The sequence below is a fragment of the Lithobates pipiens genome, unplaced genomic scaffold (genome assembly GCF_037356315.1).
Source record: "Lithobates pipiens isolate NorthernLeopardFrog02 unplaced genomic scaffold, aLitPip1_a1.2 Scaffold_23, whole genome shotgun sequence".
NCBI lineage: Eukaryota > Metazoa > Chordata > Amphibia > Anura > Ranidae > Lithobates > Lithobates pipiens.
The window spans coordinates 132,340,234-132,367,356 of record NW_027507785.1 but is presented as its reverse complement, the minus strand read 5'-3'; positions in this window follow the sequence as shown (position 1 = coordinate 132,367,356).

Genomic DNA, 27,123 nt, shown 5'->3' with positions numbered 1-27,123 from the left:
GGTGCGTTCCGAAAGAACGCTGGATGCAGGACAGGCCAGTAGCTCAATTGCATACTGTGCAAGCTCTGGCCAGTGATCCATCCTCAAGGCCCAGTAAGCCAGAGGATTTTCGGTGGGAAAGGTGTCCAAGTCTGACCTTGCCCCTAGGTATTCCTGCACCATGTAAATCAGATGCTGGCGATGGGTGCTGGAACCGATCATACCTTGGGGCTGCGGACTAAAAAATTGTCTGAAAGCATCAGTCAGACGGCCACCTTCTCCACCGCTCCTTCTGACCGATGCCTCAGCAACACGTTGTCCAGGACCAGGAGTTTGTAACCTCCCAGTCTCTGGGAACGCATTGCACAGACCTTTCTGCAAGGCCTCCCGGAGATGTCTCATCCTCTGCTCCCTCTGCGATGGCAAGATAAGGTCGGCAACCTTACCCTTGTACCGTGGATCAAGGAGAGTGGCCAGCCAGTAATAGTCCCTCTCCTTCCGAAGAATACGAGGATCCTTCCGCAGGCTTTGCAGGATCAGGGAGGCCATGCAGCGTAGGTTAGCTGAGGCATTCGGTCCGGAGTCCTCTGGGTCACTAAGGACAACATGATCCGCAGCTACCTCCTCCCAGCCACGTACAAGTCCACGTGTTTATTGGGACTGTAAATCATCCCTACAAGACTGCTGCTGCTGCTGCTGATGCTGATGCTGAGTGCCAGCCTCCACCTCCATGCTGACACAATCATCCTCCTCCTCCTCTTCCTCCTCCTCATCCTCTTCCTGTGTGATGGGTGGCACAGCAGGAACACTGTCTGGATAAAGGGGGCCTTGAGAGGCAAGGAAGTCCTCCTCTTCCTGCCTCTGTTCTGCCTCAAGTGCCCTGTCCATTATTCCACGCAGCGTATGCTCCAAGAGGTGAAAAAGAGGTACAGTGTCACTGATGCATGCACTGTCACTGCTCACCATCCTTGTGGCCTCCTCAAACAGTGACAGGACAGTGCATGCATCCCTGATCATGCCCCACTGGCGTGGTGAGAAAAAACCGAGCTCCCCTGACCCTGTCCTGGTGCCGTAGTCGCACAGGTACTCATTGATGGCCCTCTGCTGCGTGTGCAGCCGCTGCAGCATGGCCAATGTTGAGTTCCATCTGGTGGGCATGTCACATATAAGGCGGTTCTTGGGCAGGTTCAACTCCTTTTGGAGCTCAGCCAGCCGAGCACAGGCATTAAATGATCGGCGGAAATGCACACAGACTTTCCTGGCCTGCTTCAGGACATCCTGTAAGCCGGGGTACCTGCCCAAGAACCGCTGCACCACCAGGTTAAGGACGTGAGCTACACAGGGCACATGGGTCAGTTGTCCCTGTCGGAGGGCGGAGAGGAGGATGGTGCCATTGTCGCAAACCACCATTCCTGGCTTAAGCTGGCGTGGCGTCAACAACCTCTCGGCCTGCCCCTGCAGAGCTGACAAAACATCCGCCCCAGTGTGGCTCCTGTCCCCCAAACAAACCAGCGCAAGCACGGCATGGCATCGTTTTGCCTGCGTACTTGCGTAGCCCCTGGAACGCCTACGGAGCACCGCTGGTTCTGAGGACAGAGCACTGGAAGAGGCCATGGAGGAAGAAGAAGAGGAGGGGGTGGAGGAGAGATGTGTGTCACAACCAATAGTAGCATTTTGGAGGCATTGTGGCAGAACAACCTCCAACACTACTGCACCTTGTCCTGCATCCTTCCCAGCAGCCAGAAGAGTGACCCAATGGGCCGTGAAAGACAGGTAACGTCCCTGTCCATGCCTGCTGGACCATGAGTCAGCGGTAATATGCACCTTACCGCTGACCGCCCTGTCCAGCGAGGCAAGGACATTGCCTTCCACATGCCGGTAGAGAGCCGGAATCGCCTTCCGTGAGAAAAAGTGGCGTTTGGGGACCTGCCACTGAGGAACCGCACATTGTACAAACTCACGGAAGGGGGCCGAGTCTACCAACTGAAAAGGCAGCAGTTGAAGTGCTAGCAATTTAGCCAAGCTAGCATTCAACCGCTGGGCATGTGGATGGCTGGGAGTAAACTTCTTCCTCCGGTCCAGCAGCTGGGGCAGGGACATTTGCCTGCTATAATCGGACGTGGGTGTACCGCTAGCAGAGTTCCCGGAAGCACTTGGCTGTGACACACCTAATTCTACACCTTCATTCCTCTCAGAGCAGGTTTCAGAGAGGACTGAAGGTCTAGTGGGGTTGGAGATGCCAGCTGATGAGGAGCAAGGAGAGGTCCGCTTTGTTCTTTGGTGTGGGTCTTTGAGGTACGCTTGCCAACGAGCTGCATGGCAGGTCAACATATGTCTGGTCAAGCATGTGGTGCCCAAGCGGCTGATGTTTTGGCCACGTGAGATACGCTTGAGACATATGTTGCAAATAGCAGCGGTGCGATCTGATGCACTCGTCTCAAAAAAGGCCCACACCAAAGAACTTTTAGAATAACGCGCAGAGGCAGCGCTCTGCACAGGCGGAGCTCTGCGGTGTGATTCAGTCGGTGTGCTGCCCCTAAGCTGGCCCCCGGAGGGCATCCTGCCTCGTTGGACATGTGCCTCCTCCTCCTCCTCCTCCTCCCTCCTTCCAGGCACCCACGTGGAGTCAGTGCCCTCATCATCCCCTCCCTCTTCATCGCTGTAGCAAACCTGGCAGTATGCTGCAGCTTGTGGAACATGACTGCCAGATTGCTCTCCTTCTTGAGCATCCCCTCTCTCTGCGCTCACGCTACTGCCTTCCTCTAGCTGAGTGTCATCATCAGAGCCCACAAAACACTGGGCATCCTCCTGGAGCATGTACCCAACACTGTGCTCAAAGAGTTCAGGAGACTCCTCAGGAGGACGTGGTGGGTCTAGGGAAGGAGTCACTGATGATGACATTGAGACGAGGGAAGACGATGCGTTGGCAGCTGCTTTGCTACTACCCTGAGACTGGGTGAGAGAGGATGAGGAGGATGAAGAGGGCTTGGTCATCCACTCTACCAAGTTGTTGGCATGTTCAAAATGTCCAGCTGCCGAAAAGAAGGACAAGCATGTCCCATGGCCACTTGCTGATGACAATGCACCGCGTCCACGACCAGCATTGTCTCAAGACACAGAGCCTGCTTGCCTTCTTTTATCGGCTCGCGCCTGTCTGCCTCTCCTTGCTGGCCTTCCAGACATGGTAATGGCCTGAAGGGAGTTGGGTAAAACAGCAGTTGGGTAGTTTATATTGTGCTGGAGGCACACAACACCCACTAACTCCTGCAGATGCCTTTTTTATAGAACACCAGAGATAAAGGGGTATATACAGATGTATACTGTGCTGTGCTGGAGGCACACACAACTTCCAATAACTCCTGCAGATGGCAAGTGGGCTCAAATAGAGAACAGTTATGTAGGTGGATATAGCGGTATGTACTGGGTACAGAGCACGCAGACAGCACGCACTATCTCCTAACACTACTGACTGCAAGCTCTATTATTAAAGATAGATCACTAGCTATATAGGTGAGGTGAATATCGCGGTGTATACTGCGGTCAGGGCACGCAGACAATAAGCAGAAAACAGCAGAGATAAAGGGGTATATACAGATGTATACTGTGCTGTGCTGGAGGCACACACAACTTCCAATAACTCCTGCAGATGGCAATTGGGCTCAAATAGAGAACAGCTATGTAGGTGGATATAGCGGTATGTACTGGGTACAGAGCACTCAGACAGCACGCACTATCTCCTAACACTACTGACTGCAAGCTCTATTATTAAAGATAGATCACTAGCTATATAGGTGAGGTGAATATCGCGGTGTATACTGCGGTCAGGGCACGCAGACAATAAGCAGAAAACAGCAGAGATAAAGGGGTATATACAGATGTATACTGTGCTGTGCTGGAGGCACACACAACTTCCAATAACTCCTGCAGATGGCAATTGGGCTCAAATAGAGAACAGCTATGTAGGTGGATATAGCGGTATGTACTGGGTACAGAGCACGCAGACAGCACGCACTATCTCCTAACACTACTGACTGCAAGCTCTATTATTAAAGATAGATCACTAGCTATATAGGTGAGGTGAATATAGTGGTGTATACTGCGGTCAGGGCACGCAGACAATAACCACTACACAACAGCAAGATAGAAAATCAGCCTAAAACGATCGGTGTGTACTGTGTTGAAGGTACACAGAACACCCACTGCTTTAGACGCCAACACACTACACGAGGCCGCCGCAATGGCGGCCTTATATAGTGTGGGGCGTGCACTACACAGCCTGAGCTATGATTGGCCACAGGCATCCTGCCTGTGGCCAATCATGGCTCTCCTCGCTGCTGGCGCTGCGATTGGCCAAGCATGCGGGGTCACAGTGCATGCTTGGCCAATCATGAGCCAGCAATGCACTGCGCCATCGCAGTGCATTGTGGGCCGTGAGCGCCACGCGAATTTGACGCGAACGGACCAAAGTGTTCGGATTTCGCCGAACGGACGAACAGCCAATGTTCGAGTCGAACGTACGTTCGACTCGAACACGAAGCTCATCCCTACTTGTCAACAGTGTCTTGGAATTGTTCTTCCTTCCGCAGCAGCAGCAGCCTCCTCTGACTCCTCTTTCGGTGGCAAATCCTGTGTGCTGTCTTCCCAGCTTGCTTGGGTTCTGAAATATGAATAGCACATTTAAGCATTACCATTTTATATGTCAAATTCAGGAAATATGCCTGCTGATAACTTACTTTAGCATTTCCATCTCCGGTTTTATAAACTCAAGATCCCCGCATGGACATATGGGGCTAATTTTTTTGAGCTGGAACCACTCCTTCCTTCATTTAATTTTCATAGCTACCAGTTGTAGCAGTCTTTGAGAGACTTCTCCATCGAGTTTGTAATGAGTGCACTGAAAAAAATTTGAAGACAATACCAAGTTCAAAGAATCTTTCTTTATTAATTGCCCATAGGTCATTCATTTGCTAGGCTGCATAATTGATTATAATGGTGGGAAAACAACTGTAAGATATATTATCCATGACACCTGCAGAATTTGTGATGCGCTGAAGGATGTTGACAGGGCCATCTTTAATATTGTTTGGACCATGGTCAAATATTATTTGGGGCCCCCCACACACACACAGATTTACTTTCCTGCAGCCATAGGTTGCAGGAAAGAAACTAGCTAAATTCCACCATCACCACAGACAGTGTTGACAGAGGATTCCCTCCTGCCAAACCATTGTGATCTCCCACCAGGAGAAGCGGTCCCCAACAAGAAAACACAGTGCATATTATTAACACGCACACCCATTGGTTGCTAGAGGTTATTGCGCATTAGTAACACACACACATTGGTTGCTAGAGGTTACTGCACATTATTAACACACACCCATTGGTTTCTAGAGGTTGCTGCACATTATTAACACACACCCATTGGTTGCTAGAGGTTACTGCACATTATTAACACACACCCATTGGTTGGTGCACATTTAAATAGGTGCAAGCCGCATAGTGCTAAGCAGCATATATCAACCACTGTCAAGAAGGTCAGCCCAGCCACCTGTCCGCTACTGAAGGTTCGGGCTGCAAAGCCCCTGTTATGTTATGCCCCTGTCGGCGCACGCGGGTGCGCGTTAACGCAGGTGGGCGCACGCGGGTGCGCGCCAACGCAGGTGGGCGCACGCGGGTGCGCGCTAACATAGGTGGGCGCACGCGGGTGCGCAGATGTCCTGGTGGGCGCACGCGGGTGCGCAGATGTCCTGATGGGCGCACGCGGGTGCGCGTTAATGCTATTGGGCGCACGCGGGTGCGCGCTGGTGTTGCTGGGCGCTCGCGGGTCCGCGGATCCGCGGGAGCGCGCGTGCATGCGCGGGCGTGCGCGTGCACGCGGGAGCGCGCGGGAGCGCGCGGGAGCGCGCCGTGACGGCCCTTGGCGCCAAAGGGGTTACTTAAGGGGACCTGTTGCCTTGCCTCCTTGCTGTCCGGTCTACAGCGTTCCTGTCGTGACCCCTCTGCTCCTGCTTACTACTTGCTCGTTCCTGTGACCCGGCTTATCCTGACGACCCCTTGTTTGCTGCCTGCCTCTGACCCCGGCTTGTCTGACGATTCTTCTGCCTGCTGATTCGGTACCTACCTGCCTGCCTGTTCCTGACCCGGCTTGTTCACCACGCTATCCAGTCTGCTGTCCCTCCACGGTGCCAGTCTTCCGGTATCCTGCCTTACCTGCTTACGGGTCTGTCGTGAGGAGCCGTACTACAGAACACCTTCCCCGCTGCTCCAGCGTGTGCGTCTTCTGCTGATCTCATTGCTTGCTGGTCGCTGTTCCTGCTGCATCTGCTCCTCTCCTGCACCCGGAGCTTTACACCTGTGTCCTGCTTGGCACTTGTGCCCCTTCCGTGCTCTAGAACCTCTGTATCCTCTACCAGGAGTTCCTGAGCCGGAGGAATACGAGTAGCCGCTCCCAGCATCCGTGGGCTCAACCACCAGGTACGTGACAGTACCGGACAGCCATGTCCGAGCCCACGTCGGGAGCCTCCCCGATGGATGAACTCTGCCGCCACCTTGCCGGTCTCACTCAGGCTGTGAAGAACCTACATGAAGGGTACAACCGTCTGGAGGGTCAAGTTCAGGCCTTGTCGGCATCTTCACCACCTTCATCAGGTTCAGCTCCCCCTCCGTCCGTGGTAATGATGCCACCCGAACCAAGGGTCCCCACGCCTGAGAGGTTCTCAGGGGATCGAAGCAAATTCAGGGCATTCCGTAATGCCTGCGGTTTATTCTTTGCCCTACAACCCCGGACTTTCTCTCTTGAAGCCACCAAGGTGGGGTTCGTCATTTCCTTGTTACTAGGGGAACCTTAGTCTTGGGCCCACCGTCTTCTCGAGCAGAAGCATGCCTCTCTTGATAACTTGGACTCCTTCTTCCAGGCAATGTCCCAACTTTATGAGGACCCTCAGTTGACAGCTACCGCAGAAGCGGCCTTGCACTCCTTACAGCAGGGCCGAAGACCTGTAGAGGACTATGTAACTGAGTTCAGGCGGTGGAGTGCCGACACCAACTGGAACGACACCGCCCTGCGCTTCCAATTTCGTGCAGGTCTCTCTGAAAACTTAAAGGACGAGCTGGCCCGTGTGGGCATCCCAGAGACTTTAGAAGCTCTCATTAACCTCTCCATACAGATCGACAGGAGATTAAGAGAACGGAGATCAGAACGCTCTGCCGGTCCTTCCCGTCCTGTTTGGATGCTTCCACGAGTCCCCAGTTACCCTCAGCCAGCTTCTTCTGCTCCGGTGTCTTCTTCCTCCGATTCTTCCGAACCTATGCAACTTGGTCTCCTACGGCCCTCTCTCACGCCGGAAGAACGTCTGCGTAGGAGGACTAATAATCTATGCCTGTACTGCGGGGAACCAGGACACTATGTAAGGACCTGCCCAGCCAAGCTCCGTAAGTGCCAAGCCACTACCCCTGTACCTGTATCCACCTTACCTGATTATGCTTCTCATCTGGCTGTTTCCGCTCTCTTATGCCCCGTACACACGAGCGGACTTTTCGACATCCAAACTCCGACGGACTGAGTCCGGCGGACTATCCGATCGTGTGTGGGCTGCAACGGACTTTAGCGAAGCTAAAGTCTGACGGACTTTAGAAATGAAGCATGCTTTAAATTTTCCCGACGGAACTCCGCCGGACCCGGTCCCCTTTGAAAAATCCGCTCGTGTGTGTGCTACTCCGACGGACTAAAACCGACGCTAGGGCAGCTATTGGCTACTGTCTAGGAACTTCCTACGTCGAATCCAGTCGTACGTCATCACGTTCGACTCCGTCGGAGTTTGGTGTGATGGTGTGTGGTCAAGTCCGTTCGGTCGAAAAGTCCGCCAGAACTCCGTCGGAACTCCGGCGGAACTCCGGCGGAACTCCTTTGGAGGTCTGTCAGACTTAATCCCTCTCGTGTGTACGGGGCATTACAGCTTCCAGGAAGGAGTATTCGGGCCACCGCAATTATTGATTCTGGAGCTTGCAGTGGCTTCATGGACTTGACCTTTGCCATCAAGAACCACGTTCCCCTGCGTCCACGGGCGAAAGGACTTTCAGTACACTTGGCCGACGGATCTGTTCTTAAGTCCGGGCCAGTTACACAGGAAACAAGACCCCTGTTGACCACCATCTTGGAGAACCATCAAGAACTTTTATGCCTGGACATTATTGATTCTCCCTTATTCCCAATCATCCTTGGCATGCCCTGGCTGAAGGCCCATAACCCACAAGTGGACTGGTGCACCGGGAAGATTAACTTCTCCTCTCCCTATTGCAACCAGCATTGCTTGATTAAGCCTACCGATATTCCCCCTTCTTTGTTGTGCCTGGAAGCTGACAAGGAGATTCTCCAATCTGTTCCTGAGGCCTACCACGAGTTTTTGGACGTTTTCAACAAGAAAGGTGCCGAAACTCTCCCGCCACATAGACCTTACGATTGTCCGATTGAGCTCCTTCCGGGGGCCGAAATCCCTTTCGGAAGGATCTTTCCTCTAACTGAGCTGGAGTTGGGCACCTTGAAGACGTATATTGACGAGAACTTGGAAAGGGGATTCATCCGACCTTCTACCTCCCCCGCGGGAGCCGGAATCTTCTTTGTAGAGAAGAAAGACCACTCTCTGCGCCCCTGTGTTGATTATCGGGAACTGAATAAAATAACTATCAAGAATCGGTACCCTCTACCTCTGGTACCTGAACTATTCCAGAGACTAGGGACGGCGGCGGTATTTACTAAGCTGGATCTCCGCGGGGCCTATAACTTGATTCGTATCCGAAGCGGCGATGAGTGGAAGACTGCCTTTCGCACCCGGTTCGGGCATTTTGAGTACCTGGTCATGCCCTTTGGACTATGCAATGCACCTGCTACATTCCAGCACTTCGTGAATGACATCTTCAGGGACTATCTTGACTTGTTTGTTATAATTTACCTTGATGACATCTTGATCTTTTCCTCTTCTCTGTCCGAGCACCGTGAGCACGTCAAGAAGGTGTTAATCAGATTACGTTGTCATAGCCTGTACGCAAAACCAGAAAAATGTGTGTTTGAACAGCAGAGTATTCAGTTTCTGGGCTTGATTATCTCTGTGGAAGGCATTCAAATGGACCCACAAAAGGTTTCCGCCATTCTGGATTGGCCTGCTCCCTCTGATAAGAAGGGCGTTCAACGTTTCGTGGGCTTCGCCAACTTTTACCGGAAATTCATCAGGGGGTTCTCTACCATCATCTCCCCCATCACGAAGCTCACGAAGCAGGGCTATCGGTTCCACTGGACACCCGAAGCCCAGGAGGCTTTTGTGGCCCTCAAGAAGCTGTTCACCTCGGCATCAATCCTGAAGCACCCTGATCCAGCTCTACCCTACATCTTAGAGGTCGACGCTTCTGAAATTGCGGTTGGGGCTGTTCTTTCACAGAGGCAAGGTTCCAAGGCCCTCCTGCATCCAGTGGCATTTTTCTCCCGCAAGCTTTCGGAAGCTGAAAGGAATTATGATGTGGGAGATCGGGAGCTGTTGGCTATCAAATCGGCACTCGAGGAATGGAGGTACCTTCTGGAAGGAGCAGCACACCCCATCCTCATTTTTACAGATCACAAGAATCTCGAGTACCCGAAGGTCGCTAAGAGGCTAAAACCACGTCAGGCCAGGTGGGCACTCTTTTTTACTCGATTTTCTTTTCATATAACCTACAGACCTGGGTCGAAAAATACCAAGCCGGATGCCCTCTCGAGGATGTTTTGCGGACCTGAAGCCTCTTCTCCCCCGGATACTATCCTATCTTCCGGGAATTTCCTTCTACTTCAGGAAGACCTGTTGGACCAGATTAAACGGGCCTCTCTCCATGCCTCTCCTCCTTCTGGTGTCACTCTGCAGGCAAGAGACAATCTTTTGTGGCATCTGGACAAGATCTTTGTACCCCAGGGGGTACGGGTAGCTGTTCTCAGCGCCTGCCATGACCATAAGTTGGCCGGTCATTTCGGGGTAATCAAATCACTTGAACTCCTGCAGCGGACCTTTTGGTGGCCACAACTGGCAAAGGACTGCAAGAATTATGTGGAATCCTGCACGGTCTGCTCGAGAAACAAGGGCAGCAGATCCAAGGTCTGGGGTCTGCTGAAACCTCTGCCTGTCCCTGAAAGACCATGGAGGATGATCTCCATGGATTTTATTGTTGAACTGCCTCTTTCTGAAGACCATTCTACCATCTTCGTAGTTGTGGACAGGCTCTCAAAGATGGCGCACTTCCTTCCCATGAAAGGTACCCCCTCCGCTGCTGAGACTGCTAAGATATTTGTTAGAGAAATTGTGAGGCTTCATGGGATCCCTGTGGACATTGTCTCTGATCGGGGGGTACAGTTTACTTCAAGATTCTGGAGGGCGTTATGTGGTTCCCTGGAGATCAACCTTTCCTTTTCCTCTGCTTATCATCCGCAGACTAATGGCCAGACGGAAAGAACAAATCAAACTTTGGAACAGTACTTACGTTGCTTCTCATCTTTTTCTCAGGATGATTGGGTCTCCCTCTTACCTCTCGCTGAGTTTGCCTACAATAATTCTGTCCACTCCACCACCAAGCAAACCCCTTTCTTTGCAAATTACGGATTTCACCCCCTGTTTCTAACAAATAATCTCCCGGAATGTTCGGTACCTGCCGTTCAGGAAACTTTGACCTTCTTCAGCAACAACAACAAGCTTCTTCGGGAAACAATGTCCAGAACTCAGGAATATTACAAATGGATCTTTGATAAAAAGAGGAGAGGGGAACTTAGCCTGGAGCCTGGGGATCAAGTTTGGCTGTCAACCCTGAACCTAAAGCTGGCATGTCCCTCCAGGAAACTGGGTCCAAAGTTCATTGGTCCTTTTCCGGTTAAAAGGAAGATCAACAGCGTAGCTTACGAGTTGCAACTACCAGAGTCTTTCCGGGTCCATCCGGTTTTCCATGTGGCTCTTCTTAAACCCGCTGTCCCAGATCCCTTCGTTGGCAGAGACGTTGGTCCACCTGAACCTGTCCTGATCGACAGAGAAGTCGAATTCGAAGTAGAGTCGATTCTGGACTGCAGGAAGAGACGGGGACAGGTCCAGTACCTGGTGAAATGGAAGGGATACGGTCCTGAAGATAATTCTTGGGAGCCGGAAAGTAATATTCATGCTGAAAAGCTCATCCGGGCCTTCAAGAGAGCGCACCCAGCTAAGCTGGCCCAGTTGGGCATCCGGGGGCTGCCCCTTGGGGGGGGCAATGTCAAGAAGGTCAGCCCAGCCACCTGTCCGCTACTGAAGGTTCGGGCTGCAAAGCCCCTGTTATGAATGTCTGTCGGCGCACGCGGGTGCGCGTTAACGCAGGTGGGCGCACGCGGGTGCGCGCCAACGCAGGTGGGCGCACGCGGGTGCGCGCTAACATAGGTGGGCGCACGCGGGTGCGCAGATGTCCTGGTGGGCGCACGCGGGTGCGCAGATGTCCTGATGGGCGCACGCGGGTGCGCGTTAATGCTATTGGGCGCACGCGGGTGCGCGCTGGTGTTGCTGGGCGCTCGCGGGTCCGCGGATCCGCGGGAGCGGGCGTGCGCGTGCACGCGGGAGCGCGCGGGAGCGCGCCGTGACGGCCCTTGGCGCCAAAGGGGTTACTTAAGGGGACCTGTTGCCTTGCCTCCTTGCTGTCCGGTCTACAGCGTTCCTGTCGTGACCCCTCTGCTCCTGCTTACTACTTGCTCGTTCCTGTGACCCGGCTTATCCTGACGACCCCTTGTTTGCTGCCTGCCTCTGACCCCGGCTTGTCTGACGATTCTTCTGCCTGCTGATTCGGTACCTACCTGCCTGCCTGTTCCTGACCCGGCTTGTTCACCACGCTATCCAGTCTGCTGTCCCTCCACGGTGCCAGTCTTCCGGTATCCTGCCTTACCTGCTTACGCGTCTGTCGTGAGGAGCCGTACTACAGAACACCTTCCCCGCTGCTCCAGCGTGTGCGTCTTCTGCTGATCTCATCGCTTGCTGGTCGCTGTTCCTGCTGCATCTGCTCCTCTCCTGCACCCGGAGCTTTACACCTGTGTCCTGCTTGGCACTTGTGCCCCTTCCGTGCTCTAGAACCTCTGTATCCTCTACCAGGAGTTCCTGAGCCGGAGGAATACGAGTAGCCGCTCCCAGCATCCGTGGGCTCAACCACCAGGTACGTGACAACCACCTACTTTTTGGAGACCGTTCTGTAGCTGATAAAGAGTCCCAGGTATCATAATATATGCAAGCCACTTCCAACCATGCTCTCTCGTTCTTTACATGATCTTTGTAACATGGATCTCTGAGGTCATATATTGCCGGACATTGTCTGACAAGCCAAATGATTTCTTCATTGTCATGAACTTGTCACTTGTTCTTTCTAGCCCTAGGCATGCTTCCTGCTGTCGTCCACACTCACGTACATCCATATAAGAAGTGATGTATTTGGGAGGAGCAGAGATCATGTGCTTCCGCAGACTTTCGTGGAAGTGACAATGTCATTCATGTACATGCGACTGCATTGCGACTTAATTCATTTCTATGGAGAACAAGTCGCACTGAAGACAGAACAAAGTAGTGCAAAAACCTGTTTTGGAGTTGCTGCGACTTGAGTTGCACCAATTAAAATGGGGACTATTGAAATACATGGATTTTGACTTGTCATGCGACTTCACATGTGCCAAGTTGCACAACTCGTAGTAGTTGAAACAGAGCCTAAAAGTGTTTTGAAGTGTCAGGAAATGTGGTAGGTAGTGTACCTTGAAAATCAAAGCAATCAGCAATGAACAGAAACCCTATCACTAGATGAATCCTGACAAATCTTCATCAAATACTCTTCATCAAATACTGGATGGCACCACTGTGTCTAACAAAAACATCTATATGGCTGCCTGTGGCAAAATACCTTCAAGATATTGTTGACTCTTATTTTCCTCCTAATGTAGTACAAACCAGTGATACATAACTCATATGGGTCACTGTTGTGTGTTCTAAAGGATTGTTCTGCCAACAGTGGCAGTCACTAATAAGGAAATGGCAGTGGAAATAATGTAAAAAAAAAACTGTAAAAAGCAAATCACCATATTTTAGGACTGGTAAGCTGCAACATATTACATTTTTGTTCTTAAAGCTGAACTTCAGTCATTTTTTCATCTTTCCATCTATTAAATCTTCTGCCCTTATTTTTTAACTTTGGATAGTAAAACGTTTTTTTTCTGCCAGTAAATACCTGATACAGCCCACTTCCTGTTTCTTGTCTGGTCATTAACCTAGGCTTATGACATAATGCACAGCTCTCTCTCTCTCTCACTCTTGTGAGAATTGCCAGGAAGGGAAGGGGGATGAGTCATAAGAGGGCCAATGAGAGTTGAAGAGCTGGAGGTGTGCCTCTGTGTGTCTGTGTAAATCCAGAAAGTGAACAGGCAGCGGCTTCAGCTGCCCACAGTTAAAATGGATGCAGCCAGACTTAGTGGAGGGAGATTTCTGCAGCATATTTGGCAAGTACAGAATCACAGCGTATATAAAATAATATGCAAAGATGTTTTTATTACAAATTATGCGAGCAGACTGCAGTTCCTCTTTATATTTAGACTTGCTTTAAAGCGGGACTGCACTGCGGAAAAAAATATTAAAAGCCAGCAGCTACAAATACTGCAGCTGCTGACTTTTAATAAATGGACACTCACCTGTGAAGGGAAAGTAGATTGTCTAAAGGTGATTTCTTAACCCCTTCATGTCTGTCAAAGTGTGATGATCAAGACTTCAAAAGGTGAATACCCTGTTGTCTTGGAACCTGTCCCGGGGTCCAGCGATGCCGGCAGCCAAGGCTGATCGATCGCTCGGCTCTCGGCTGCTGCCGCCACCATTCTAGGTGAGGGAATCAGGAAGTGAAGCGAAGCGGCTTCACTTCCCGGTTCCCTACTGTGCATGCGCGAGTCGCACAGCGCAATAGGAATTGTCCGCGCTGTCTCTGGGACCCGTGTGTGTCCCAGCAGACAGCGCGCAGGGACAGGAAGAGGCATAGACTCCCGTGGGAGTCTATGCCCGGAAGTGGGTGTAAATACCTGTCTTTGACAGGTATCTGCACCCCCCTCCCCCCTGAAAGGTGCCAATTGTGACACTGGAGGGGGGGAGGTTCCGATCAGCGGTAGTTCCACTTTAGGGTGGAACCCCACTTTAAGGCTCTATATGACTTATGCCTAACCCAAATTCCACCCAGGCTAGTTTTTACTCTACATAGGAATGTATTCCTGTTTTAATAAAAGAACAACTATTATAATAAATTACATGGGAATCAGTGGTGGCCGCTCATGCAGGGCACAGGGGCACCACCCCCATAATCCATGCGCCTGGCCCCTAATGTTCATGCAGGGCGCTGGACTCATGGATTTCAATGGGGATTTTGGGGCGCCGAGTACTGTGCCTCAAGCCCACCCACTTGTGTGACATTAGCAAGTTATTATTTGTCTTTCTGCTTCTCCTCCTGGCAAATCAGGAAGCAGATCCTGAGACACGATTGGCCGGGAGTCCTAAGAAGCGGCTGGCTGGGAGGAGAAGCAACCGCTGGGAGGAGATGCAGGTGGGAAGCCGCAACCTTGATGGGGTAAGTGTGGGACTGACAGACGGCCTGACGGGCGAGCGAAGCAGCGATCAGGCAGGCAATCGATCGAGCGGCATGGGGGGGGGGGGGGGTGGAGTGAGTAGGCCAGGTTTGTTTGCCGCCCCCCCCCCCCCCAAAATTCAGCAACAGCCGCCACCGTTTGCCAATGAGGTTAATATTTTGCCTTATAGTTAGTTTTTTTAGTTTTCTTTTTTTTTTGTAGGTATACAACGGCTTTAAGCAGCAAAGCCCATGGGGTCTGTGCACATTTTGTTTGTAGGGCTATACATAAAGAATTTCTAATGCTGCCATTAACCAATTAAGTTCAACTGAGATCAGCAGAATTGTACGGATATCTTGTACCCCTTTTACTGCTGGTCCTGATGAAGTGGATGTATCTATAAAACGAGTTGACCACAACATGCCATCTGTGAAATGAGACACTCAGTTTGCTGCATATATATAAGTGGTCTTTGTTGTTTGTCACAATAAAAAATATATTGCATTGAGCATTATATGTGTTTCTTTGTAACTTTTGTATGAAATGTAAAAAATGTTATACTCATATGTTGAACCTGTATCCCTTGTTTTTTACATAGTTACTAAGGTTGAATAAAGACATCAGTCCATCCTGAGTGAGTGGCTACAATTGTCCCTATCCCTGTACACTCACATCAGTCCCTACCCTCAAGGAGCCCACAATCCAAGGTCCTCATTCATATACTAGGGCCAATTTTTGAAGCCAATTGACTTACCAGCACATCTTTGGAGTATGGGAGGAAACCCACACAGGCACAGGGAGAACATGCAAACTCCAGGCAGGTGATGTCATGGTTGGGATTTAAACCAGCAACCCTCTTTATCACTAGGCAAGAGTGCTAACCACAACACCACTGTCCCATAAACACTGCACAGCACTGTTTTAGCAGTTTTGTTAACAGTTCTGACACGTACAACAGATTCAGATTCAGTTTTTATTTATTCCACATTTTGTTGCTATGGTTGCATCAAATAAAGAAGAATTACTGGCAGTTTGTAGATAATGAAACCAAAGGTAATTAAGACCAACTCTAAGCTGGAGTATATAGACATACCAGAGTTATCATGGGAGGGAGGTGTTGTGAGTTTACTTTATTTTATTGTTTTTTGTATTAGCTTCATTGGTTGCTAGGACACAGGCCTTCAGCATCCTGGCAACCTACAAATTAGGCTGAATTTGGACAGTGGGCAGAACCCGATGGAGATGTTGAAAGACTAGTTTCCCATTAGGTCCGCCAGCAGGTGGCAGTGGGTGGATTCCATAACCACTGATGAGCAATCTAACTGCTTTGGAGTCCACCCTCTGCCATCTGTTGTCAATCACAAGGGAGGCAGACCTGAAGGGAAACTTTTTAGTATCTCTGTCAGATTCTGCTCACCCCACAATAAAACATGTCAGTCGATAGGCTGTAGTGACCCAGCAGGGAGCTCAGTAACCCTGAGCCCCAGTGCCAGCTGCCTCCTGCAAGAAATTCATGTACCTGTTTTTTGATAGGTACATGAATCTGTACCAACAATTGTGGTGTGGAGATGCAGTGGAATTCTGAAGAATGTCTACGACACTCTGTTCCAGTTTCAGGTAAAAATATTTACCTCTTTATACTGGAACGAAACTCATTTTCTACAGCTAAGCTAAAAGTAAATGTCACTCAATAATTTTCCATAAAAATATGTTATGATATTACTACAAATTTCCATAACCTACTGCAGTGCATACCTGTCAGCATATCCTGGCACACTGTGTAGGCGCTACCCTTATCTAACATGGCATAATGAATGCCATTATCTGCCCTCTTCAGCAAGGTGAGTAGACTTCTTTTTCTTCTTTTTTTTTTTTTTTTTGGAGAATTGGCAGTATTTCAAAAAATGCTGGAATTTCTATTACTTGCACACAGGCCCCATGCATTTGCCTCATGTCCAGATAGCACAAGATTTTCTCAGATTCCACACCTCACATTATATTAGTTTCAGCAGAAATAATTGTACATATTCAATGTTCAGAGGGCTGTTTGTATGCTTCTTAGCTAAAGGCCCGTACACACGGTCGGACTTTTTGACAACAAACATGCAAATTAGCTGTTTTGGAGCAACATCCGACTGTGTGTACGCTCCATCGGACAAACTTTTTCTGTTTTCATCGGACTTTTGTTGGCTCTGCGAACGGACAAACTTTTTGACAACAGAAGTCCGATGGAGCAAAGTCCGACCGTGTGTATGCAAAAGCATCGGACTTTTGTACAAGGTACAAACACGCATGCTCAGAACCATTGCAAACGGTCAGACTACAATACAGAAGTTGACCAAAGGTGGCGCTGGAGTCATTGAACGTCCTCTTTTGAAGCGGCGTCAGTACGTTGTGACGTCATTACGTTCGTGTTTGTTGTCAAAAAGTCCGACCGTGTGTATGCAATACAAACTTGTGGACAACACACTTTGTACAAAAGTCCACGGAAAAGTTTGTACAAGTCCGACCGTGTGTATGGGGCTTAAGAAGTCTGATTGAAGATCAGTCTGACAACTGATTTATTACAACTTGAAATGATCTGGCTCACTTTATAAAATGGGGAACAAATCACCTGGATTTTTACTGACAGGGTCATCTTTGTTCTAACAAAGCATTTTTTTTCTTGATAAATTCATCTGTTTCCAGAAGGACTACAAACCCTTAAACTAAATGTGTCATGTATTTATAAGTAAAGTTGATCCAGGGAATATCTGATTGCCTTTAGGGGGGTCAGGAATGATTTTTTCCCCTGCTGGAACAAATTGGATCTTGCTTTGCAGGAGATTTTTTGCCTTCCTCTGGCATCATCAACTGTGGGTATAGGATTGTATAACCCCCCCCCCTTTATTGGTTGAACTAGATGGATTGTGTCTTTTTTCAACCAGACTGACTATTTAACTATATATGTGAAAGAGTTATTAACAGGACCAGATTGACCATTAGACACAGCAGACTTGTGCCTGCAGGCAAAAATGCAGCTTTTTCATACAATATCATGCAAAAGCCTAATGCTGGCCATACACTGATTGAAATTTGTCTGGTCTCAATTTCGATCAGTGTGTGGGTTGCCTTACAAGTTGGAGGGTGCATGTTGGAAAATTTTCCATCAATCAGCAACTGGCTGAAAGAAAGAAAAAAAAACTAACTGTGTATGGCCAACATTAAAGTGGTTGTAAACCCTTAGGCCGCGTACACACGGGCGGACTGTCTGACGGACTTGGTCCGCTGAAACGTGTTTCAGCGGACAATCCGCTCGTGTGTGGGCTTCAGCGGACTTTTTCAGCGGACAGTCTGGCGGACTAAGTCTTTTGGAATTTCCGTAATATTGTCCGTCCAAACTTGGTTTCAGCGGACAGTCCGCTCGTGAGTAGGCTAGTTCGACGGACTAAGTATGGCGCATGCTCAGAAAGGATTTACACTGCCGAAGGTTGCATTGCAGTGTATTGGACGTCGTATTTCTAGTCCCGTCGTACGTGCCGTACACGTCATCGTGCAAGCTTTCAGCGGACTGTCTGTTCGTCGTGTGTGGTCAAGTCCGTTCATTCAAAAGTAGGACGAACTGTCTGTCGGATTGTCTGACGGACTTAGTTGGACGGATAGTCCGCCCGTGTGTGCGCGGCCTTACAAACCACTTTGACCTACAGGTAAGCCTAGATTAAGGCTTACCTGTAGGTCCAAGAAATATCTCCTAGGAGATATTTACAAAAAGACAGGCACCGCTGTATACGGCGCAGGTACACTGAGCAGGCCACAGATCACTGCGATATGCCCCTCGTGTCGGCTCCCATGCGCATGCGCAGGAGTGACGTCATCGCGGCTCCGGCGAATCACAGAGCTGGAGCAGCGAGACCCGGAAGTCACTCTGGGATACATGGCAGCGGCGAAGATGAAGACGGAGGACGGCTTCGGGTGCTTCGTTCTCAGGTAAGTTATTCATAATGAGCTAGTATGCTATGCATACTAGCTCATTATGCCTTTGCCTTGCAGGTTGCATTTTTTTTATTGGCTTTACTTCCTCTTTAAGCACATGTGAAAAATGCTGTAGCCCTGTATTCAAAAAATAATGCCATGATTTTTTTTTTCAATTCATAAATAAGCTTTTGAGTTGCTGCAATAAACAGAAAAACATAAATGAAATCAATATATGTCAGACACCCCAACCGGCAAAAACTAATTTCAGGGAGGTGGGCGTGGCTACATATTGGGCATGGCTTAAATAGTGTGGTTTAATAGAGTCTGAGATGATTTACAGATTTTTTTAAGCTTAAATAGTGAATATACAGTGCGGAGTGTATGGCAGTGGGTAGTATGTGCATGTGAGGACTGTGGAGTGTACAGAGGTGAGTAGTATGTGCAGGATGGTGTCAGTAGGGCAGTGGATGGTGTCCGTAGTTCTTTATTTTTATTATTATTTTTTTAGAATTGTATTTTTCAAATTATTTTTTCAAATTTACTTTTTTTTTTGTTTACAAAATGATTTATTTGGAAGACAAGAAATTGTACAATTTCAAATAGTATAGGTTATATGCAAGTATAGGGTACAGTGCAAAAAATGTACACCCAGAGATAGAACATGATAAACATGGTGTCATACTGTATATTACACACATATATATCCGGGAGAGCATTGCTATATCAAAGAAAAAGAAGGAATAAATTACAATAATGGTACATATTAAGCAGGAGGAATGGTTGGTGTAGCGTGAGGTGCTGTCAATAGGGACAACAAAAAACATTATGAGGTACAGTCAGAGGATGAAGACCAATAAATCCATTTATTAGTAAAGGTACTGTATTTTCTGGCGTATAAGACTACCTTTTACACTTAAAAAAAATGCCCAAAAATCAGGGGTCGTCTTATACGCCGGGTATACAATGCTGCCCGATGGATGTCAGCCCCCAAATGTCTGCTAATACTGTATGTGGCTTCAGCTACAAACAGTATACGCCGTTGAGCCAATCCCGGCGAGCGATGTATTATATTAATGAATACAGAGCCTGCTTGGATTGGAGTAACAACCTCTGCCAATCCGAGCGGGCTACATAGAGTAGCCTGCTTGGATTGGCTTTGAGAGAGAGAGGGAGAGGCAAGGGCTGATGATGCTACAGCCTCTGCCAATCCAAGCAGGCGTTGTATTCATTAAAATAATACACCGCTCACCATACTTCCCTGGGTAAATCCATTCACTGATCTCCTACTACTATACATCCTGCTGTTTGCCTTTGAGGTCCCAGGCACTCAAGAGGGACAGGTAAATCTGGAACATATGACAGGGGGGTTATTAAATGCATTTTGGTGGACAATTGCCATAGAATGTAACCCAAAAGTGGTATAGGTTTGGTTAGTGAAAAATTCTACTTTCCAGAGTTCAATAGAATTCAATAGATCTCTGTTTGTGTTATTATTGTTTGATTTACTTTATGACATATCACAGCATGGCGTATGAGTAGTTGGCATTCTTGCTTTGTGTTTTTTAATGGTTCTAATGTTTTTTTTAAATGATGTTGCCTCAGAAGGGGGGTAGTCTTATACCGTGAGTATTGCCCAAAACCTATGTTTTAACTTGAAAAATAGGGGGTCGTCTTATACGCCCAGTCGCCTTATACGCCGTATGAAAGCTCAGCTCATGCATGTTTATGAACTAGTTATTGCCAGATAAGTATGTGAAAGATTATATTTGCTTTGGTTCATAACTGTCAATAGGAACTAGGTGAAACTACAATGTGTCACATAGAGTATATGAAATATAAATACATAGATGATACACATATGATCATGGTCGTCCGCAGGTAGGGGTAGGTAGGGGCAAGGGGGTTCGTCCCCCGTTCCCCCCCCCCGGAATCAGGGATCGGATCTTAAATTCAGCACAGTTGCGTTGCTATCGGGGTGCGGGCTCCGTTCCTTCCCTATTGCCCATAACTGAGGGCCAATCAAAGGAGACTAGGAGAGCATCATGGTACATGGGGATTACTTATCCTAGGGACTGTACTATGTCTGTACTATGTCTGACATTGTCGAAAAGGGGTGGTGCATGGAGTCACCCTAAAATGATGCCCCCCTTGAAAAAAGTTCTGCGGATGCCCATGCATATGATGGGGCTATTTTACTTGCCAAAGGTTTTGTATCACTGTCTACACAAGTCTGAGAATTACATAGCTCTGCCATAGAACACAGTCATGTCTGGCAGGCCAGAAGAGATGATTTTTTTTTTCTCTGATGCAGATAGTTAGCAAATGCAGTTCTTGTTCCTTCCAAGATGGGATGGGACAATAAAAGAGAAGCAGAGGACCGCTTTCTGCAAGTCTCTTTTTAGAACATGAGCATTGCAGCACAACCAACTGGCTGTTTGTGCTGCTCTCCCCTTTCCTACTCTCATCTCTGCAATCAGAGGAATTTATTTTGGCTTCCAGCTTTGAACAGAATAGCAGAGGTGCAAAGTGAAGGCAAGCATAGCTCCCAACTGTCCCTGATTTCAAGGGATTGTCCCTGATTTTGAACATATTCCACTGTCCCTCTTTCCTTCTCATGTGTCCCTCATTTTAGTCTAATCTATATACCGTATTTGCTGGCGTATAAGACGACTTTTTACACCGGATCTACACAGCCAAAATCCGGGGGTCGTCTTATACACCGGGTGAAGATGTATGTGAAGCCTGCCGGGTGCTCTGTACCTCGTGAAGAAGCTGTCGGGTGCTCGGTACCGGGTGAAGAGGCCGCCGGGTGCTCGGTACCGGGTGAAGAGGCCACCGGGTGCTCGGTACCGGGAGAAGAGGCCGCCGGGTGCTCGGTGAAGATGCCGCCAGTTGCGTAGGAACTTGCCGGGTGCGTAGGAACTCGCCGGGTGCTCGGTAATGCTGTGTCCATACAGTGTGCGCTGCTCAGCCAATCCTGGCGGGAGATGCACTCTGTTGCTGAATGCAGAGCCTGAAAAGCCTGCTCGGATTGGAGTACAACCTCTGCCAATCCGAGCAGGATATACAGGAGGCGGGCTGATGATGTCACAGCCAATCCAAGCAGGCTTTGCATCCATCAACAGATTAGTAAAATGCATTGCCTGCCATGATTGGCTCAGTGGTGCACACTGCATGCACACTAAGTCTGTGTATTGGAACCATTCAAACAAAATACCGGTATACCGGTATACTGTACTGTACACTGATTTAAAAGCCCTACATCAAAAGTTTTACCAGGGAGGAAGTACAGTAATAGATGCTGTTCGTCAGTGACAACTTGACAAGCATCATATCATATAACGAAGCATCATATATACCTACTGTACCGTACTAACAAAACATCATACCAGTATATACCGTACTTTACCTACCAACAAGGCATCATATACTGTATGTACTAACAAAGCATCATATATACTGTACCTACTAACAGAGCATCATACCGGTATATACCGTACTGTACCTACCAACAAAGCATCATATACTGTGAGTACCTGGCGCTACTGTACATACGGTAAAAAAGCATCATATAGTGAGTACCTGGCGCTACTGTACATACAGTAGCAAAGCATCATATACTGTGAGTACCTGGCGCTACTGTACATACGGTAACAGCATCATATACTGTGTGTACCGGTAGCCAACATCCTGTACTGCGCACCAGGCTCCAGATTTCCCCTTCATAAAAAAACATTTATGGTGCTTTGGAGGAGAGTCATTGTTGCTACCTACCAATTGTTGGATCTCTGGGACTTGTAGTTCACCAGTTTCCTTTTTGATTTCATAAAAGTGATACCGTAATACCTGACAGATTACAATACCTGACAGATTTCAGATTTCTTGTAGTGTGAAATGGCTGATAGACAGGGCCCCAGCATGGCTCCAGCAAGGAGAAGGAAACATTAAGCCAGTTTCAAGCTCAAAATTGTAAACTTTGCCAAGGAAAATAATAACTGCGCTGCTGCAAGACAATATGGAGTAACGGAAAAGATGGTCCGAGACTGGAAAGCAAAGGAAGATGCATTAAAGAGAATGCCAAGGGCTAAGTGTGCATTAAGAAGAGGCACCCCACATTGGCCAGAACTCGAGAAGCATGTAGCAGACATGGTGCATGAGCATCGTCACAATGGTTTTGTAGTAACACGAAACAGCATACGGATTTTTGCACTTCAGTGGGCCAAATCTAACCCAGATCACAGCAAAGGATTTAAGGCCACTGTATCCTGGTGTTCTAGGTTCTTGGAAAGGCATGATCTGGTACTGAGGCAAAAGACCAAAATTGCACAAAAATTACCTGCAGATCTCGAAGGCAAAGTAAGTAATTTCCATCGATATGTAATAGAACAGCGCAAGAAACATGGCTATGCGTTAAGTCAGATCGGAAATATGGATGAAACTCCTATGAATTTCGATATGGTTGGAAATAAAACAGTCAATTCAAAAGGTGCCAAAACTGTGTTAATTAAAACAACAGGACATGAGAAGTCCAGTTTTACAGTGGTACTAGCATGTACAGCTGATGGTGCCAAACTAAGACCCATGATTATTTTCAAATGAAAAACAATGCCGAAAATCAAGTTCCCCATTGGAGTTTTTGTACATGTGAATGAAAAAGGCTGGATGGATGAAGAAGGGGTAAAGCTATGGCTTGAAAATGTATGGAGTAGACAACCAGGTGGACTTCGTCGAGAACGTAGCCTACTGGTGTGGGATATGTTCAGGGCTCATTTAACTTCCAGCACAAAGGAAAGGCTGAAAAGAATAAACACAGATGCAGCGGTTATTCCTGGAGGATTGACATCGTTGGTACAGCCACTGGATGTGTGCCTAAACAAGCCATTTAAATATCGAATTCGAGAACAGTGGAATGAGTGGATGGTTAATGGCGAAAAGTCATTCACAAAAGGAGGAAACATGCGTGCTCCACAGTTGGATGTTTTGTGCACCTTTGTCATAAAAGCCTGGAATGATATTGATGCAGAAAAAGTCATCAAGTCTTTCAAGAAGTGTGGCATATCAAATTCATTGGATGGTATGGAGGACGATGACTTGTGGCAAGATGAAGGGGAAGCCGAAGCTGAAGCCACACCATCTGATGTGGAATTGGATCCATATGATGATTGTCTTACAAATGTACCACAAGATGTCATTGATGAACTTATGATGTCAGAGGATGAATATGAAGAGGATTTTGAAGGATTTTAAGTACCAGGAAGTCAACCATTTTCATTAAAATTACCGTGTTTAAATCAAATCTGATGTTAAGTATGATGGGTTTTTTTTTTTATGTTTCTGATGGTTCATTAAAATGACCAAGTTTAAATCAAATCTGATGTTAAGTCTGATTTTTTTTTTTAATGGTGTTGCCTCGGAAGGGGGTAGTCTTATACGGCGAGTATAGCCCAAAACCTAAGTTTTCCCTGGAAAAATAGGGGGTCGTCTTATACGCCCAGTCGTCTTATACGCCGGCAAATACGGTATGCATATTATCGTGTGTGTATGGTGGATTCTTTCTGATAATTTAAGAATTTCCATTCTAGATTCTATTGAGGCCAAGGTAGGTTCTGCGATCTCCAATTAAATGCAATCATCCATTGGATGGTGCTAACCAGTGAGTGGATTAATCTGTTACTGCGAGCCATATAGTATCCAGATGTTTGCAGCTCCAGAATATATGTAAATAGTCACCCTCCTCGGAGCAGCCTCTAAAACAGCTTGAAGGGGTAGCGGGGTAAAATGAATGGATTTTAGAGGGGGTCATATACCAAATTATTGAGTAATTTAAGTGGGGATTCTCTAAAGGCAGTCGCATGATTGCATTTTAACAGTAATTAAGGGGCGCTCTGAAATAATCTATAAGTGAAAGATTAATCAACCAATATCAATAACAAAGTAGCATTTGTAGAAAATGCTTAGAACAATAATCTAATCACAATATACAAAAAAAATAATATAGTATCAATAAATAAAATATGCTGAAAATTGGTGAAGCACCAATTATAAGATAAAGTCCCAGTAACGCGTCTCTACATAGATAAAGTCTGCAGATCCAAGTGTAGAAACAAATGTAAATTGTGATATAGCAGCAAATCCGAAAGGCTTGCGACTCCCTCCACCAAACACGCAGCAATACACCATTTGTGAAGATGTAAGTCCAAACTGCTTACCAAATTCGTTTGACCACTTTAATTAAAAAGTAAGTCAAACAGCGCCTGTACAGGTAATGCCTGCTCATATGGATACTGATGGAAATGACAGTGGATGATATGTCCCCCTTCACAGACTCAGGCGGCAGATATGAAAAAATAATACAAAAGGATCTATAGCATAATACTGACTTTAATAAAAAAAATATATAAAAACAGACAGCCAAATGGCTCCTTACGTGGTTGTGTGCCTGACCCGGCACTAGGGCTGCTCGCTTTGACCGAAAAACTCACTCTCCGACCAAACGAAAGAGTGCAATACCCCGCCAATACCCCGCAAATACCCCTGCAATACCCTGCCATAAATTGCCATACCCAGCCATACTCGGAGATACCCAGCCATACTCGGTGATACCCTGCAATACCCAGCCATAGACGCCCCCCCACCCCTCACCGCCCTCCGGTGCTTCTACCAACTCGCCAGTACGATCAAAGCCAGAATCTTTTTTTTTTTTTCAGCCTAGAGGTGAGATGTGGAGATGTGATATTGACCCCCAGATTTCACTGTAAAGAGGACCTGTCACCCCATATTCCTATTACAAGGGATGTTTACATTCCTTGTAATAGGAATAAAAGTGATCAAAAAATTTTTTGGGGGGAAAAAATTTCAAACTAAAATAAATAAAGTAAAATGAACAATAAAAAAAATAAATAAATAAATAAATTAAAGCGCCCCTGTCCCCATGTGCTCGCATGCAGAAACTAATGCATACGTAAGCCCCGCCCACATATGAAAACGGTGTTCAAACCACACATGTGAGGTATCGCCGCGAACGTTAGAGCGAGAGCAATAATTCTAGCCCTAGACCTCCTCTGCAACTCAAAACATGTAACCAGTAAAAAAAATTTAAAGCGTCGCCTATGGGGATTTTTTAAGTAGCGACGTTTGGCGCCATTCCACGGGCATGTGCAATTTTTAAGAGTGACATGTTCGATATCTATTTACTCAACATAACTTCATCTTTCACTTTATGCAAAAATTGGGCTAACTTTACTGTTTTTTTTGTTTAAGCACAAAACAGTTTTTTCCCCCAAAAAAACGCGTTCGAAAAATTGCTGCGCAAATACCGTGTGAGATAAAAATTTGCAACAACCACCATTCTCCAGGGTCTTTGCTAAAAAAAAAAAAATATAATATGTTTTGGGGTTCTCTGTAATTTTCTAGCAAATAAATGATGATTTTTACATGTAGGAGAGAAATGTCAGAATTGTCCTGGGTGCTCCAGAACGCCTGATGGCGCTCCCTGCATGTTGGGCCTCTGTATGTGGCCACACTGTGTAAAAGTCTCACATATGTGGTATCGCCGTACTCGGGAGTAATAGCAGAATGTGTTTTGGGGTGTAATTTGTGGTATGCATATGCTGTGTGTGAGAAATAACCTGATAATATGACAATTTTGTGGAAAAAAAAAAGGAAAAAAAATCTTGATTTGCAAAGAATTGTGGGAAAAAATGACAACTTCAAAAAACTCATCATGCCTCTTACTAAATACATTGGAATGTCTTCTTTCCAAAAAGGGGTCATTTGGGGGGTATTTGTACATTTCTGGCATGTTAGGGTCTCAAGAATTGAAATAGGCCGTCAGTCCTTCAGGTGTGATCAATTTTCAGATATTGGCACCATAGCTTGTGGACTCTATAACTTTCACAAAGACCAAATAATATCCACCAATTTGTACTTATTTTTACCAAAGATATGTAGTAGTATAAATTTTGGCCAAAATTTATGAAGAAAAAATTACTAATCTGCTAAATTTTATAACAGAAACGAAGAAAATTCATTTTTTGGCCAAATTTTCGGTCTTTTTTCTTTTATAGCACAAAAAAAAAAAAACTGAGAGGTGATTAAATACCACCAAAAGAAAGCTCTATTTGTGTGAAAAAAAGGACAAAAATTTCATATAGGTCCAGTGTTGCATGACTGAGTAATTGTCATTCAAAATGTGAGAGCACCAAAAGCTGAAAATTGGTCTGGTTATTAAGGGTGTTTAAGTGCCCAGTGGTCAAGTGGTTAAGGACTGAAATGGGGCGGAAATTTTGTGGTAGAGTGTGGTCTTTTTGTGACTTGGGAATAAGGGATACATTTGAGCAACAGACAGCATGGATTCATGAAAGACAGAAGTTGTCAGACAAACCTGATTTCTTTTTATGAGGTGGTAAGTAAAACCTTGGACAGAGGGGTGGCGGTGGATGTGATATATTTGGATTTTGCAAAAGCGTTCGATACAGTTCCGCACACGGCTCATGTGTAAGGTAAAGTCTACAGTAGGGATGAGCTGAACACCCCCCGGTTCGGTTCGCACCAGAACTTTCGAACGGACCCCAAATTCGTACGAACGT